General features: G+C 35.8%; 1 protein-coding gene across 3 annotated transcripts in view; it reads right to left on the bottom strand.

Moving 5' to 3' along the window:
- Window positions 1-1,794: 1,794 nt before the first annotated feature.
- LOC122061091 (histone H3-lysine(4) N-trimethyltransferase ATX1-like) overlaps window positions 1,795-12,865 on the bottom strand; it is a 54,495-nt gene continuing 43,424 nt past the window's right edge. For 2 of the 3 annotated variants that reach the window (XR_006134559.1, XR_006134560.1), the window contains exons 25-26: window positions 2,243-2,301; window positions 1,795-2,119 (exon numbers count right to left, since the gene is read on the bottom strand). The gene's annotated coding sequence lies outside the window, so the exon portion shown is untranslated. Of the gene's footprint in view, window positions 2,120-2,242; window positions 2,302-8,393; window positions 11,359-12,865 lie in introns of those variants that run through there. The other variant, XM_042624277.1, reaches the window with a different exon arrangement.

Raw genomic sequence — 12,865 nt, 5'->3', positions numbered from 1 at the left:
ATTTATTAAATATGGAGAAACCAAAAACTTATGACCAACATTTACAAATAATTTAAATACCTCATAGGGGTTAATCACATTCACATAGAGCAATTATTTGAATAAACAAAGTAGTTAACCATTGAATTAATCCCAAAAGTACTGTTATTATTATCCTCTACTGAACCCTGACAATGGGCAATTTTCTTCTCTAGTTAACATTGATCAGGATTTCAGTTCATACTATGCCATATCTGCTACTGAAATCACTTATACCTTGGTTGGTTCTTGGCAACAGAGGTATTGCGATTAAACCCTAATGGCAAATGAAATTTTTATTCATCACTCTTGGCCACTCACCTTTGATGAGAATCCTGCTTTCATTATCTCAACTCATCATGTGTGAGATTGAAAACTTGGAAATCATACTTGAGCAAGAGTAGATTGGTTCTTTTTCCAATGTGTTCTTTACCATCCTGTCACCTCAAATTCTTGCTTCCTGAATCTCATTTTTTACAGGATTCTATGTTTAGATGTTTACAGTTGTGTCTTGCTCTTGCACAGATCCATTACAGCCATGGAGTAGCAAGTTTAAAGGCAGTCCTTTCATTGAATTTTTAGTGGTTCTTCCTGAATAACTATTCAAAATTTCGAATCGCAGCTTTATCAGATACACACCAATTCCATCTCAAATTGCAACTTCGGAGGCTAATGAGCATTTTCTACCTATTTTACCTTCCTTTCTTCTACTACCATTCTTCAACTTCTTTTTCCTCCACAAACATAGAAAATTTGTTAGCCTAGAAGATCCACTAACAATGAGAGATTACATTCATAATCCAATTGAGGTTTTCCAAGAAAGAGGAGAGATCTGGAAATACTACATAAAGGAAATTGCATCCACATAGCAAAGATGTAAAATCCAAATCTCTGAATTCCCTTAAAAGTGCAAAAAAATTAATGGGTACAACCCATATTTGTGGAAGATTCAAACTTAAAAAATATACCCCAACCAAATAAATAGGGTTAGCCGCCAGTCAATCTTGACTTAGTTGATTCCATATCACTGAAACATTATTTTTAGTTGTTTTCAATCTTCAATCAAATGCAATGAGTCGTTTAGACTTGATTGCATGTGAAAGGCTCTGCAGGAGTTGAACCCAAAACTAATCAATACCGCTGTACTGATGAGCGCTTAGAGCCTTTTTCTTTTCCCTGACTGCCCAAATTCTTGGTAATTTTCTTTGGTCACATCCGCAAAAAAAAATTTTGATATCATTCTTCCCCTATTCTCTAAACACAGAATGTAGCAAGATGCATAATGTTCTTCCTTTTTCTACTAAGGGTTTTGGATGCCATGCTATGAACACATACCTTGTTTCCTATGACACCCAAACCACACCAAACAACATCTCAAAAAACTGACCAACAGACATCTATCATGATCAAAGGGGGGAGGGGGGGCGATCCACCTCTTCTATTCAGTCTGTCAAGAGTCGTTATCATTTGCTTCACCCCATCATTGGAATATTTCAGCTCCATTATCCAAGATTTAAATGTTGCAAGGACTTATCCAAGATTTAAATGTTAAGGACCTAATGTGGTGTATCTGTGACAGTTGTATATGTGGTACAAGATGATATCAAAGAGAGGAAAGGTAAAAAAGGAAAAAATAAGTGAAGATGAACAAGAAAATATGATGATAATCATCCAGATATATTTAATTAGGTATGTTTGTGTTGCAGATGGTTGGGTGCAACAGATGATGCCAAATATGACGGACAAATGAGAAGAAAGGATACAATAAAACATGAATAAGGATAAATAATGAGGTTCATTTCTGGTATATTGAATTGGGAAAAATCATCTTACAGGTGCCAATTCGGCTTGTGGATGTTCAAATAAATACAAGTATTATAATATCCAAACTGTACAGTATACATCAGCTCAACTACTTCTATTTTCTATTCTCATAGTTGAATTCTTGTCTTCCTCATTGTGATTCACAGAACTAGTAGACAACTCCATTCTGTAGATTAAGGGGAAAGAAGTGGACACAGTCCGTACAATATCTTTTCTGACAAAGCTCCCAAATGCACCAAGATGATGAAATTACAGTCCAGCCATGCAAGTAGAGGACCTGAGTGTGTAATCCAAATGGAAATCCAATTAACAAACCTAAAGGTTGCTGAGACCGACAAAAGTAAATAACAAAATAAATATTATAGGTAGAGAGAAAAAAAACCCCACTTGAATAACCTACCAGTTGCAAGGATGCCATACATTTGTCAAAGAAAAATTGGCCACTGAGCTTCTAGCAGTCTGGAAGACAAATTATGAAGAATATAGTCAAAAGCTTTGAACTATAAGCACTTGAAACATAGGAATATTGGGTTAAATTGCTGTTTACACAAGGCCTTGCCACTTTTTTAGTAGCATTCAATTTCGAGGTCAGCAAGCATTTCATACAACCACCATCATCATCATTAAAATTACCACCATCACTACTCTACTATGAGAGGTATATCTGGCTGGTCCTTTTTGAAACGTAAATATCAACCATGTAGCAAGTTCAAATTTTATGAATAGGTAGGCTTAACGGTCTCCCGCACACGTCATGTTTCAAACTAAATGGAGTTGACCAAGTGGAAAAATAAAAACTCGTAAATTCATGACAACGGGAGGGTGCATGCCTAAGACATGGATGGCTCAAAAATACATTAGTGCATGGGCATACATGGGAGCGTATTTGATTTGATTTGAGTCTGAAATTTGACACATGAGCAATCCATTCCTTTTCCTTTCTATCCAACTTTCAGTATCACCACATCATACTGTCATACAGCAGAATCACCAGAGGTAATATCATTTGGACTGGGTAATGCACATACAAATGTACAACCACATCAAAACCAAAAGGCATAAGAAGTTTGTAGTAATGATGGTGTGTCTATGAAACCAACTGATATGAATATCAACAGTGTCAGAAAGTGAAAATCCTAACATCACAAGATGATACTATGGAATAAGTGTTCTTGACCGTAATAAAATATCAAACTAAAAAAGTGGCTGGTACCTTACTCATTGGGCTTTTGGTTCTAAATTTGTTTTATTTTATTTTATTTTATTTTATTTTTTCGATTGATAGAAATTGTTTTTCTTCCTTTATATGATGTGTAACTTTAGTCGCACTATGATAGATAATGATAATGATATGGTGAAAATTGAGGAGAGAGAGATACATATAAGTGACTACTTTATATATCTAGGGTCAACCATATATAAAGAAAGTGACATAGAGTGACATTTCATAGAGAATTAAAGTGGGATGGATTAAGTGGAGAGGTGCAACTGAAGTGTTGTGTGACAGAAGTCTTCCTTTAAAGCTTAAAAGAAAATTTTATAAAACTGTTATACGACTAGCTATGATGTATGGGAAAGAATGTTGAGTAGTTAAGAAGTGTCATATAGATAAGTTATGTGTAACAGAAATGAGGATGTTAAGATGGTTGAGGCAAAACTATGAAGGATAAAGAAATGAATGAACATATTTGAGCTGATTTGGGATTTTCCCTGATCAATGATAAGCTTCAAGAAAGTTGTTTGAAGTGTTATGGTCATGTTCAACGGAGGCCTCGGGATGCTCCAATAAGGAGGAGTTTGATCTAATTCAGATTGAAAGAGCTAGGGGCAAGCCTAAAATGACCATAAGGGAAATTGTGAGGAATGACATACATAGTCTAGGTCTTGTCCCAAGTATGACCTCAGATAGAGTTGTTTGGAGGGCAAGAATCCATATAGCCGACCCACCCCATTAAATAGAGACTAAATTGCTTTTTTTTTTTTGGCATAAGATTGAGTTTATTGTTGTTGTTGTAGTTATAGATATTTTGTACTTTTTGGCTCATAATCATGAATCATGCATGTTTTCAATATTCCCACTACTGAATTAAAATTATTAACATTTTCTCTACGGGTTCCCAATTTTGACAAAATCATTACTCATAAGCCTTCCAGTGAAAAAAATCCCCAAAAAATTTCCATAAGTCCAGGGTCTCGAGAAAAACAGTTATATTCAAATTCCAATCTTGCTTAAAGCATCTATTATTGCAACTTTTTTATCTAACTATCCTTACTTTTATTTCACCTCCCTTCTTTAACATTATGTCCCCAAATTCAAAATAATACATGTCCATATTATTAATGTATGTTTGTATACTTTCAATTGCTTCCCATTATCCAAAAGTGGAAAAAATAAGAAATTAAACGGCTCATAACTGATAAGGAAATCAACTTCATATCAATGTTTCGTATACTCAACGCAGTGTTGTCCTAAATCAGGGTTCGAAATTTCATTTCGTTTTGGTAGGCTTAGAAACACCGAAATACCGAAATTTCGGCAAGATTACGCCGAGATGGTGTATTTTTTTTTTCGGTTGACTGTTTCGGTGGTCAAATTGTCATATTTTGACCTGAAACTTGGTGTGTAGCTTATTTTAAGGTTAATAAACAAGCTTAGAACATAAAAATACAACAATTTTAGAACATGACATTGTTTTAGAGTTGCACCTTTGTTTGGCAGCAACCATCGAACTGTTCTGGAAAAAAAAATAATTACCTACTGGAAAAAAATCACACTCCGATGGAGTCATAGAACAGCCATTGGTGACTAACATATATATAGTTGACATCCATCAAAGCAATATTTATTATAAAAAGTAAAATGAATTTTTAAACCATAAAAATAAAAAAATATATATTTATCTACTAAAAAAAAATTTCGACTCCATGAGGTCATAGATCAGCCTCTAGTGTCTAACATATAAAAAATAAGCATCCAATATGTATTTTTGCACTATTTAAAAAGAAAAAAAGATGGCTTTGGAGAAAGAACTTTACCTTTCTTAAGCTGAGTATGTAAATCTTCTTGTAGGAGTCCAATAGAAGTCAAAATGTGTAATGATGTGGCTAATTAGAGAGACTTGTTGGAGTGTTTTTCCTTCAAAATATGCAAATGGAACCGAAACCACCGAGACATTCGACTCTGTCTCAACGAAATGTTGTATTTATAAGGGATGGAAAGTATCGTTTCAGCGAGACACCGAAACGATACTGAAATTTCGACCAAAATATGGTACACATTGATTCGTGCCTTATTTCATTTCGACAAGAAAAAAACACCGAAATACCGAAATTTCGCCAGCAAGATTTCGAACTATGGTCCTAATATACAGCTGAAGCAGTTTTATGTATATTCTTAGTCATCCAAGCATTAGAACATGTATTTCACCTAAAAAAACATTAGAACTAATCCTACAGTATTTGAGTATTTAACGTTTCAATATTCAAGTGCATGCATGCATGCATTCCATCAAAATCCACCATGCATCTTCTAAAACTGACTTGCAGATACTGAAACTTTCATTCTTTCTGTCAAGGAATTCATTTTATTTAGGATCATACAAATTGTTCTGCAGATTAACCTCTTCCTCCCCCCAACCCAACTCCGGAAAAAAAATATATATATATATATATATATATACATGGCTGAATTTATCAGTGTAGTAATTTTAGAATTTGCAAAATTAGACTAGAATCCCATTACCAGAGCAGCAGATCGTGTTGGGACATAACTCACCATATTAAAGTTGCATCATGAAACTTTTCTACTTGGGGGACAAGCAATGAAAGTTTTTCTTTGTGGTAAATCATTTGGCAAAAAAAGACCAGTGACAACAATCATTTGGCAAAGTATAAATACTTATTTGATGCTTCCCAATACAGTTAGAGAAGGCACAATGAACAGGAAACACATTCCATGTAAAAGAATATATCCCACCTTCATCAGTTGACAAGAGTACATTTCTGTTCAACCTAGTGGCGGAAGCTTCTATAGAGTACCAAGACAAATGAATCCCTCTCATGCCCTTGATGCACAAATGAGGCTCGAATGTCCTTGATACCCAAACGAGGCAACAAGAGGAGTTCTAGGTGGCACAATTCTTTTTGGACTGATTCTTATGTATGAGCATGTCCAATGTCAAATCCAGGCAATTGATAGTCGCCTGTAAGGGTCTCAATCATGTGGGTTAGGCAGGTTGAGCAGGCCAGCCAGCCCATTTATAATGGGGTGGCTTTGGCCACACCTGAAATGATGAATATGAAGTCTTACTCTTACATGTAATAAAGCATATTAACTGAGAAAAGTGTTAATCAGGCAACAGGTCAAGTTCAGGTGAGCAATTAGTTCGGCGGGGTTTGGTTGGGTCGAGACTAAGCAAGGGAGTAAGCTAATTTGCTAAGAGACTGATCCCAGGAGTAATCAATTATAAGGCCATTCTCTCCAGCTTGCTACCAGCCCATATTAGGTCAAACAGGTTCAGCTGGGTAAGATCAAGTATTGTAAGCAAATTCTCAAATCTCCTAATAAACCTGTACACATATTCATATATTGGTTATTCCTGATCACCATCTATTATTAACAGATAGATCTTTGTGCATTTGGGGTAATTCAAAATGGCTACCTGATTCTATTAGTCTTGGTCATGATCATCATGCTGAATGTGGCTATGGGAGAGGCCAGGGGTCTAAGAACTACAGTAAATCAGACAGCTTAGAAGGGCTGGATAAGTTTTGAAACCAGCATGGCCTAATCAGGTTGCTTATTATACTCTAATAGAACATGCTGGGAAATTTAATATGTGGTTTCTCCTTAGCATGTAGACTCTGCATCTGTGGGAAAGTAAGTCAACAACAGAAGTTGAACGGCTCAAGTTTCACATTGCTGAATTGCTATTTCCACACCATATCCTCCTTTTCTTTCACCAGCATTCTTGCAAAAGAATGAAGATACAATGCACATATATGAGAACAGAAACAGCAGGACCATAGACAAAGAGGAAGAGGCAGTTGAGGCCATTTTGGTGCACAATGGCCTTGGCATCAATAGGAGAAAATAGTAGGGAATGGGGTCTAGTTTCAAACTGATAAAAGTGTGAAACAAAGCTGCATGGCCCAGTTGGTTAAAGGATGATCTCAATACATGACCATTTCCGAGTCTCCACAAGGCAAATGTTCTGATATCAAGGATCCATTACAATCAAGGTTCAAGATTTCGATTTCAACTAAGATTTCAACCCTATTTGAAAACAAAATATGCCAATGAAATGGCTGAAATGGCACCAAAATATGGTTCATTCTGGTGAAAAATCGAAACAAAGACCCATCAAATGCCACATCATTTCAACCAATGTCAAAACCGAAATAGGTTGCTGAAATTTTGACATTTCATTTGAAATCTCAAACCATGATTATATTGGGCTTACTGAGCAGAGATACATAAAACAAAAATGTATATTTATATCAAATCAATGACATAGAAGGCATCTAGACATCCAATCACAATTTCACTGAGCTGAAATAGAACTATTCAGATACAGAGACATTATAAACCATTCAACCTCAATTCAGCTTAACCCATTATGGGTTCAAAAGAGAACATAACAATTTAACCTCAGGAGACTTCATCCTTCAAATGCTAAAACCGAGAATCTTAACTAATCTCTTTAGATAAAAAAATATCAAACTTCTTATTAGAAGAAATTTACAAACCTACCATGATGGAGCTTCCAATCATTGGATTCTTATGATACCATCCAGCTTCATACTTTTCGAACTACATAAACAAAAGAGGTCATACACAGTGCACAAGGCTCTCATTACAACGAGGTCTGGGAGGGGCATTGTGTACGTAGCCTTACCCCCTAAATTGTAGGAGAGGCTGTTTCCAAGTTTTGAACCTATGTTACAATAGTGCGACTTAACTGTTGCGCCACTATATGAACACTAGATGAAAATTCTTTCAATCAAATTTTTCACAAATCTAACAAGGTGGTTAGTCATTTCTTCAGACAAAAAAAACCTTCAAAAGATAATAACATGGCTGCCCGCTTGGTGTTCAAAAGTAAAATATTTATTAACACCATGAATCCATGACCATATCCAGAAGAGTCGATGATTATAACAGAAGTTTCAGTTTCCCAAGATATTTCATGCAAACAAGCATATGATTTTTTACTTTTTATCTGCACAAGATTTATATAATTTGCCTTCACAATGTGCACTAGTAACCATGGTTGTCACAGTGCCAAGGCGAACCAAGACATTGAAGGGCTGCCTAAGCATTAGGCGACAAGGCGCCCACCAAGGGAGAACAAGGCGGCAGGTGTTATTTTTTATTTTCTCTCTTTTCAAACATTATTTATTATGCTACATATGCCTTGTATCATAAAAAATCAACAATAAGCCACATCAAGTCATCAAAAATCAACATTAAGCCACATCAAATCATAAAAAATCAACATTAAGTCACATTTTAAGTCATAAAAATTCAACATTTAGAGAAATGCCCTTGTTCTATAATAAGTTTGACTGGTCAAATAATTTAATTTTTACATGAGACTTTTTGTATTAGATATAACAAAACCAACTTTTCAACAAATCTAAGATTACTTAAATTTGTGAATTATAATAACAAAGTTATGTTCCGGTCAAACTTATTTTAAAGTGCATGAATGTTGTAAAAATCGCATGAATGAAAATAATTTTATGGACATCAAAATAATAAATTATTTTACCGGACTTTTGATTTTTAGCAATGTTTTACCGTGATAAGATTTATAAAATTTTCAGAATTGAGAAAACCCCCAACATTTGAAGGTTGAAAATCGCTTCTATAACCAAAAATCTAGTTTTTGTTCTTGGACAAGGGGTTGACTTTTAATCCTTTTCGAATTTTATTTTTAAACTATTTCTATTGGATTAAAATAGGGGGTGTTTGCTTATTTATGAATAATATTTTAAGTAAATGTAAAAAAATTACATAAAATGATATTTGGCATAAACAAGTGCCATAAGGCGACATGCAGTGCAATAAGGCAACCATTGCCTAGACCCCAGGCAAACCGCCTAAACGCCAAGATCCTGAAGAAGTGATTTCAACCACATCAACTGAGTTGTAGTATGAAACATAGCTCTGCACTCAACCTCAACACTTGACCTTGCCACAATAGTTTTCTTTTTGCTCCTCCGTTACCCACAAACGTGCAATATCCAATAGTTGACCCCCTATCACCTTTAGCACCTACCCAATATGCATCTGATTAGACAACCAACTCAATACGATTATTAGGTCTATAAAAAAGACCCTTTCCTAGAGCACCCTTAAGATTCCTCAGAACTCAGTAGGACGAGTCCCAATGAGCCTTCTTGGGTGATTGCATAAACTGACTAATAACAACCACATCAAAGGATATGTCTGTCTTGTTAACAGTAAGTTAAAAGGCTTGCCATTAAACTCTTGTATTGGTGCTTGTCAACAAGCTCTTCACCATCATTAGCCCCAAATCTTTTATGTCGATCCCTTGGCATATCAACGGGCTTGGATGCCAATGTACCAATCCCAATCAAAATGTCAAACACATATTTTCTTTGAGAGAGACCGATTCCTTTCTTACTACTAACAAACTTCAATACCAAGAAAATACCTGAGAAGCCCCAGGTCTTTCATTTAAAAATGTTGATGTAAATAGGATTTCACCTATATAATCATCATTACTAGATATAATAATATTGTCAACATAAAAAATCAATACAATTACTCTGGAGTTCCATTGATGAACAAAAACTAAGTGATTAAAACAACACTACGCAAACTCACCCTTGGTAACAATGGAGGTTGACTTACCAAACTAACTCTTAAGTGATTGTTTCAACCTATAAATTTCCTTATGAGAAGTTGGTAAACTTTACTAGCATCCTCCCCCTGAGCAACAAACCCAGGAGGTTGCTTCACATCACTTCCTCAACCAAAGCACCACATAAAAATGCATTTTTGATATCTAATTGATAAATGGCAGAGTAAAATTAAAAGCCAAAGAGAGACACACACGGAATTGAGACGACCAACAAGTGAAATAGTTTCAAAAGAATATGCACCATAGGTCTGTCTGTATCCCTTGGCAACCAAACTACCTTCAAGTCATACAATAAACCCATCAGGGCTATACGTAGTAGTATACACCCAACAAAACCTTTCTAGGTCCTTACCTGAAAGTAAATCTATCATATCCAAATTTGGAAAGAAAGCAAGGTGTCCATATCCATATCCATAGCAGTCTTTCAATGGAAAGCCATTAGGAAGTCGTTAAAAAAAGGAGCAAGAACTACATGCAACGAATCAAACTGAATGGAGGACCCTAGAGGAGTACTAAGAATAGTATGCAATTGCTTGGGACGGTGTTGATACACTAGTAGTGGAGCTTCACGAGGACTGGATACAAAATCAATGTGTAAGCAGTGAATGAATATGTGGAAAACTATCGCAGTGGCTAAATCACGGCTTGTAGCAGAAAAATATTGAGTATTTCCAAAAAAATATAACATCAGCACTAACAAAATGCCAATGAATAATAGGGTCATAACAATGGTACCCTGTTTTAAACTGAGAAGAACCAAGAAAAACACATCAGAAAGTCATAGGAAACAACTTCTCAATAGTCAGGTACGAATTGTGAAAAAAGCAAGTGCATCCAAATATACGAGGTGACAAGGAAAACAAAGAACTAAAAATACAACAAATAAAGGAGATTGATTATTAAGAGCTGAAGAAGGCATGCGATTAATTAAATAGCAAGCAGTTAAAATAGACTCGCACCAAAAACTAAGAGGCACATTCATATGAAAGGCTTATGACCGGGCAACCTACAATAAATGTCAACTTTTCCTTTCAGCTACTCTATTTTGTTGAGTATACGAACAACTTGTTTGATAAATCAGACCAAAGTCGAAACAAAAGGTGGAAATTTGAATCTAAGTTTGCTCAAGTACATTATTAGATCGAATTTTTTTTATAGAAACATCAAACTTAGTATTTATTTCATTGTAAAATGAATTAGAAATAAATAAAAACTCAGGACGGTCCTTCAATAGATATAACCATGTTGAACAAGAATGATTGTCCACACCGGTAAAAAAAAAAAAAAAAAAACCTAACCTATTTTTGACACGACAAGGACCCCTTATATCTGAGTAAACTAAAGAAAATAGGGACTGACTTCTAGACTCACTACGAGGAGGAAAAGAAGAATGGCAACGCTTTCTGAGCTCACAAAACTTCATATTCAAGACGGGGCATAGACTTGCAACTCAATAAAACGTGCTGAAGTTTAGACAACGACAAAGGACCTAAAAGATGATGCCACTGAAGAGGAGACACTACTAAAATATGAAACATCAACCCATAGACAAGGGATCACTATTGTGATAGTATACGCCATCCTTCTCACGCCCTCCACCAATCGTCTTCTTTTTCTGAAGATCCTGGAAAACACAATAGGAAGGGTAGAAGGTAAAAAAAAAAAAAAAAAAAAAAAGGGAGTTTAGCCTTTTAGTAAATTGACTAACATATAATAAATTCAAGGTAAACAGGGAACATGAAGGAAAAACATTAAGGACAATGAAGAAGAGAGGAACAAGACTCTGACCAATCACTTGGGTAGAAGACCCAACAACAACAACAACAAACTCAGCCTTATCCCAACTAATGGAGTTGGCTACATGGGTCTAGACCAAATAAAGTATGTAAGAACAGGGGCCTAAACAGAAGAGGAGGCTGAAAAATAATAAAAAAATAAATAAATAAATGAAGAATGCAAGATGAAAGGAAGAGGTAAGAGTACAGCCCAGCAAGCCAGAAGAATCTTAGCTAAATAGGGTCAACTACATGGAAGGGCTCTCCAATAGGCTCTATCAGTGACCACACTTGGTACAAGACCCAAACTATGCATGTCATTCCTTACAACTTCTCCTATGGTCATTTTAGTCCTGCCCCTAGCTCTTTAGCTCCGTTAATCAGAATCATGTCACTCCTCCAGTCCTCTTTAGTGGAGCGTCCCAGGGCCTCCGCTAAACATGACCATATCATCTCAAACGACTTTCTCAAAACTTATTGTTGATCGGTGCAACTCCAAAATCAGCTCTAATACTTTCATTCCATACTTTATCCTTCCTAGTTTTTCCGCACATCCATCTTAACATCCTCATCTCTGCTATTAGTAAAAATAACATGTGAAGGATGATAAGTTTTTTAAAGGGAGGAAAATGAGTTAGACTTATCATTCACATAATTTGAGGCACCAAATTCAGTAATCCAAGATGAAGGAGATGAGGTAAAAAAAATAAAAAATAAATAAATAAAATAAAAGGTGTAATGTTACCTAAATGGGAAAGTGTGGCAATAGAGACGAAAGTGGATGACTCGAGCTGCTTGACACGCTTGACCAGAACATCATAAGACAAAGATACTGATGAATTCACTCCAAAACTAGATGAGATACAAATTTTAGAGTCAGTAGATGCTACCATGTCAGAATTCCCATCAGACAGATGCAGTGGCCATTTGTTGTGCCCACTGCAGTTTTCCATACTTGGCCCAACATTTATCTACGGTATGATTAAACTTGCCACAATGTTTGCACTGTTGGACAAGTTGATCAGTCTATTGGCCACCACGACCACTTATGCCATGTTCTTGTCCTCCCCCTGAGGCATGACCTCTACTAGGAAAACTACAACCATGGCCACGGCCACCATTACTAGTAACAAATGCAGTACTTTCCCTCGAAGAAGACGATGAGTCAATCTGGAATGAAAGGAGAAACGATACAATGAATACAGTAGAACGCCTCATTCATAGAAGCTACCCTTTCACCAGAAAAAAGCTGACCTTTAACTGGTTGTAAATATGAATTCAACCCAGACAAGAACTTTGCAACTTAAAACTCAGCCATTTGTATCTTCAACAACTTTAAATTGGTGGTGAGAGGTT

The sequence above is a fragment of the Macadamia integrifolia genome, chromosome 14 (genome assembly GCF_013358625.1).
Source record: "Macadamia integrifolia cultivar HAES 741 chromosome 14, SCU_Mint_v3, whole genome shotgun sequence".
Classification (NCBI taxonomy): Eukaryota; Viridiplantae; Streptophyta; class Magnoliopsida; order Proteales; family Proteaceae; genus Macadamia; species Macadamia integrifolia.
Note: the sequence above shows the minus strand (reverse complement) of the source record. Positions and strands in the feature narration are given on the sequence as shown.